The sequence below is a fragment of the Humulus lupulus genome, chromosome 6 (genome assembly GCF_963169125.1).
Source record: "Humulus lupulus chromosome 6, drHumLupu1.1, whole genome shotgun sequence".
Classification (NCBI taxonomy): Eukaryota; Viridiplantae; Streptophyta; class Magnoliopsida; order Rosales; family Cannabaceae; genus Humulus; species Humulus lupulus.
The window spans coordinates 20808719-20814617 of NC_084798.1; the positions used below are offsets into that span (position 1 = coordinate 20808719).

A 5899-nucleotide genomic window follows, 5' to 3' on the forward strand; every position below is an offset into this window, starting at 1 on the left:
AAATCTCTTATTTTATGAGCTAGACCCACGGATTCGATAATCATAGATTTAGTCCTAGTAGTCACCATTGAGGTGAGTCTAGTAGAATTTTGACCTCTAATTATCTATCTTTCGAAATCTAACCTTGTCAAAATAACTAATGAATACCTTTCGTAGGGGGGTGAATCAAAGCGTCTTGAGGCCCCATTAAGCTATTGACTATGTTAAACCAATGGTGGAGATCGAATAAAAATTCTTAAAATAAGCTCATTATAAAATTGAAAATAATATTTTTATTTTTAATTTTTGAGAAATTAATGACTATGGTTCTCCAAAAAATTGTAAGATTAGAATTTTTAAAACCAAAGTCCTATAATTTCTTATTAATTCTAAAGTGTCACATTGAAACAAATTCAATTAATTTAGAATTAATTTGTTGCTAATCAATACTTAGGTTTAACTAATATAATGAACATATATAATTAAGTCAAACTCAGGCAAATGGGCCTTAACAAATGGGCTTGCATGGAGGAGGGTTGTATCCAGTATGTTGTTCCCACTACAAAGGCCCCAAAACTTTAATACAAGGTCCAAAAGACAGGAATTTAAATATTCGTTTTATTAATTGATTAGGCCCACTATAATTATGCAAAGCAAATGGGCTTTCACAAGTGGAATCACCCACAAGAGAGAAATTTAAACTTTACATTTTCTAATTGGCCCAAATAAAACCTATCATTTTATGAATATTTTATTTAGCAAAAACCATATATCTAACAAACATATGAGCTACTATATGCATCTAAGCCCAATTGCAAAAACACCACGTATAGTGCAAACAGACATGTTATAATTGGATGTACCTAATCATGTTTACTATATGAGCAATTCTATGAATTTATGCAAAAATACTACAATTTATTTCATTTGCAAAAATATCACAATTAATTATTTAGAATTTGTCAAAAAAAATTAGAATAATTAAATTTTTACAAAAAATAAGTCAATTTAAATAAAATTTATCAACACTTCATTTAGGTTAATTTGAAAAATATTAATTTAATTTAAATAGGATTTATCAGCAATTAACCAAAGTTAATTTAAATCCCATTTATTAAAAAAATATTTTATTAATTGGTTGGAAAAAATGATATTTTTCAAAATTTAATCAATTTTAAATTTTAAAATCAATATTTTAACTATTTTTTAAAAAACAAATATTGGGTTGTTAGAACTATTAGCTAATATTTTAACCATTTTAAAAAATAAAATAAAATATTAATAGTTATAACAACCCTAAAATATCTCAAAACAATAAAATAAATTCAAATATCCATGAAAATATCTAATTAATGAATTCCAAATTTCAAATAATGTAAATATTAAAAACAATAGAGTAAAAAGATATTTATATTTTCAAATAAAGATTTAATAAAAAATATCAAGTATTTAAAAGAAAATATCTTAAATATCCAATATCTTAATTCTAATATTTCAATATTTTCAAAGATTTAAAATTAAGTTGTTAGTCTATTTTTAAATTTGAATTTGAATCTCTGTAGAAAATATATAATTATTTAAATCTCAACTAACAAAAATATCTTATTTAAAAAAAAATTAAATGATAAAACAAATCTGATATTTTTGGTTTTGATTATAAATAATTAATTATCACATTTTTATTTATGAAAAAAATTGGATGAACGGTCGGCGACTGTTCACCGTGAGGGTGGTGCGCAGGAGATGCGCGCGCGATGGCTGGTGGTGTGCGCAGGGGCGCGCGTGACTGCTTGGTGACATGCGCGGGTGCGTGCATGCATGGGCAGCCAGGCCAAAATTTTCTAAAAAAAAAAAATTTGTGCAATTTTTCAAACCAAAAACGTTTTCTAATTAATTTTTACCATGTTTTACAAAAAATAAAGCATATATAAAAATGAATGACATATTAACACAACAAAATAACCTAAAAACTGCTAATAATCACATAAAATCAATATGCTTCATAAAAACATGAAAATTGATAACTCTACAAAATAGAGTTATTTTACCATATTTTATATGCTAATTGGTTCTAAGTTCTTAAGTTTTTAAGTAATTTTGAATTTATTAGTCTTACCATGATTTTATATATTTTTGTGTGTTTTTATAGATATTTTATTATAATATGTTGTAGTTTAATTATTTGAAATTAGTCTTGTTAAGTTAGAGTAAAAACATGCGCTTTTGCAAGAAAAAGAAACGAAGTTTTTCTCAAGGTTAGTGAATTCTTCTACTAGTTATTTAACTTTTTTGCATTTAAAAAAATTATATATACAAAAATATAAAAAAATATATTTATATAAAAACTAAAAAAAAAGATAAAAAGAAAAATTGGGACGGTTCTACAACCCATAAAAAAACTTACTTATATATTTATATATATTGTTTTTTTAGTTGACGACACTTGTGCCTCCTATCTATCTATCTTTTTAATTTTTATAGTTGATGGTACTTGTGCCTCCTAATTTTGTTGTAATTTTGTTGTAGTTTTTATTCCTTGTATTTCTTTGTTAGTTGACGGTACTTGCGCCTCCTAACCTTTGTTGTAATTTTCTTTATTTATCTCATTGTTATTTATTATTATTTTTTTTTGCAATTTACTAGTTGATGGCAATTTTGCCTCCTAGCTAGTTGATGACAATTTTTCCTCCAGTCTTTTATCTTATGTTTTAGTTGATGACACTTGTGCCTCCTAACTTTTACCTTATTTTTGTTATGGTTGATGGCATGCTATGCCTCCCTACTCTTGCCTAATTTTTTTTATAGTTTTATTTAATTTTACCTTATTTTTATGTCTTTTATCATATTATTGTGAAAAAAAAATGCTTGAAAAAAAAAACCTAAATCTTGTCCTTTCACCATAAATAATTTTTGCTTAAAGGAAATTTGAACAAAATTCTCAATCCGCCTCTACTAATTAACCTCAGGGAGTTGTTAGTAGTGTGCGAGCAAGTGGAATCAAATAGGCATGGGGACAAGTAAACCATAAAAAATATATTGTTGTGAAATCTGTAAATATTCTAAGTATGCTCTGTGGTTGCGGTTTTAACTGATCTTCCACATCAGAAAATTGCTTGTTTGAGATTAACTTTGTTGCCTTGTTTGTGAAAATTGTATGCATCACTGGGAACGTAACTCTAAAAACCGATTAGTAAAAAGAAGCTTATCTTTGTTTGAAATTGAAAGTGTTAGAAAATTTTTGAGCATCATGGAACCAATTTCTAATGCTAATAGAAATCATGTTGATGAAAATGTTGTGCCTGAAAAAACTTGCTTGAATATTTTGCACCCATTTCATCTAGTGCTCCTTCATGTATTGTTTTTCTTACCACTTCTGTTACCCATTTTGAGCTTAAACCATCAATCAATCAATTGTTGCCATCTTATTATGGGTTAGATAGAGAGGATCCTTACATGCATGTCAAAGATTTCTTAGAAATTTGCTCAACATTTAATTTTCAAAATTTTTCTAATGAGTCGGTCAAACTAAGACTATTCCCTTTTTCATTAAAAAACAAATCAAAAGCTTGGTTAAATTCCCTTCCCACAGGCTCTATAACTATGTTGACCACGATTTTGGCCAACGACGAGTAGACGTCCAAACCACAATAAACCTTCAAGAGAAAATACGACACTGATAATTTTATAGTGGTTCAGCCCCAATTTATTGGTAATAGCCTAATCCACTTGGAGTTGTGATATATAGATCCTACACTTAAGATCAGATGAACTTGAGCCAACTGAGTTTCTTAAGTGTAAGTAGAAAAATACAGAGTTTCTCTCTCTAGAGAATACAAGCTTTCTCTCTCTAAGCTCTCTCGGAAAATGCCCAAGTAACAGTCCCAAAGTCTAAAAAGTAGAGAGTTCCTTCAGTCTCCAAAAAGATCAGATCACCCCAAAATGATGCCATGAGCCATTTATTTATAGGCTCATGGATCGTACATCAGATATTCCCTTTGACCGGGTCCTTGGTTCTTCCAACAAACTTTAATTAGTCAAATATAAATGAATTTAAATTACAATAATATAGCTATTATTCCGGAATATCTGAGAGATTCCCACGGCAGTTGAGAATGATTCGGGTTGAAGCTGTTACTAAAGACATATGCAAGCACCTCTCATTGGCAAAGCACACCTCTGGTTGGTATAGGCAAAGCACTCCTCTAGCACACCTCTGTTCTAGCATGACACATCTCTAGTCTAGCAAAACACTTTACCGGTCGGCCAAAACAAATGACTGGTCGGCCAAAACAGATGACTGGTCGGTCAAAACGACTGACTGGTCGGCCAAACTCCTAACTGGTCAGTCAAAAATCTTTACCCGTCGGACATAAATTCTATCAGGTTGGTCATATCACTTTATCACAACTCCGAAAAGCCAATACATTTATTGACTATTAATGTGCAATTTACTGACCATGCATTGCCACTTATCACTTCTGATTGCCACGTCATCGAACTGAAATTTTGGGGATAACAAACTACATGGGATCAACTTTATAATAAATTCTTGCTAAAATTTTTTCCTATGTTTAAAACTGATAGTCTAAGGAGAGAAATCTCCGAGTTTTTTAAAAAAATATAATGAAGAGTTTTATGAATGTTGGGAAAGATTTAGAGATTTATTATTAAAATGTCCTCATCATAGTTTTGAAAAATGGAGACTTGTAAAAAAAAATTATGATGGTTTGACTCCTTCTAATTGTCAAATGATTCAATCTATGCATACCATAATTTTTTTAAAAATTCAAGGATAAAAGGCTTGGGACACCCTTGAAGATTAATCTGTCAATTCACAACAATGAAATTATTTTGATCCTAGGCCTAGGTAAACTAATTCACCAAAAAGCGGAGGAAGATATGAAGTAAAATATGAATTAGACTTAAGAACATCCTTAGACAAATTAGCGAGAAAAGTAGAAGCTTTAGCCATAAGCCAAACTATAAATTCTCCAATACAACCAATAAAAGATGTTTGTTCTATATGTTCTAGTCCTTGCCATAACACCCAATCATGTCCTTCCTACCAAGAAGCCTTTTCTAAGGAGGCCAATGCTCTTCATGCTTATGGGAAACCAAATAATAGCCCATTTTCATCCACTTATAATCCGAATTGGAGAAACCATCCAAACTTTTCTTGGAGACAAAACCAACCTCAAATGAATTAAGGGCACCAACACAACATGCAAAACCAATCTCATGCCCCACAAAATCAACCATATCCTCAACAAAGGAAACCTTCCTTAGAAGATACTTTACAATAATTTATGCAATCCAATCAACAAATCCTACAAAATCAGTCTCAATCAATTACCAAACTCGAGACACAAGTAGGACAGCTCGCTACTATTTTAGCTGATAGAGAAAAAGGAGCATTCCCTAGTCAACCTATCCCTAATCCAAAAGGTCAATATGAGATAGGAAAGTCTAGTCATAATGGAGAAGTCAAATCAATTTCAACTCTTAGATCCGGAAAGAACATTGTCAAACCTGATTACATACTTGAGGTTGAAAAAGAAAAAGAAAAAGAAAAGAGTCAGCCTTCTAGTTCTAATGCCAATGAATCTTCAAACATGGAAACTCCAATCCATCCTTTCATTCCAAAAGCCCTATTCCCACAAAGATTACTTCCAATTAAAAAAGGTGGCCAATATAATGACATCTTATAAGTTTTTAAACAAGTTTGTATCAATATCCCTTTCTTATATGCCATTAAACAAATTCCTGCCTACTCTAAAATTTTAAAGGATCTTTGTACTGTTAAAAAAAACACTAATGTTTCTAAAAAGGTGTTTTTAACTGAACAAGCTAGTTCCATTATCCAATATAAGAGTCTTGTTAAATATAAAGATCCTGGGTGTCCCACAATTTCATGCATTAT

At 30.2% G+C, this 5899-nt stretch overlaps 1 non-coding gene across 1 annotated transcript; it reads right to left on the minus strand.

Moving 5' to 3' along the window:
* Window positions 1-4561: 4561 nt before the first annotated feature.
* Window positions 4562-4669, minus strand: LOC133787524 (small nucleolar RNA R71). Its single transcript, XR_009872541.1, has one exon. It is a non-coding gene; the product is annotated as a small nucleolar RNA R71 (small nucleolar RNA).
* Window positions 4670-5899: the final 1230 nt, after the last annotated feature.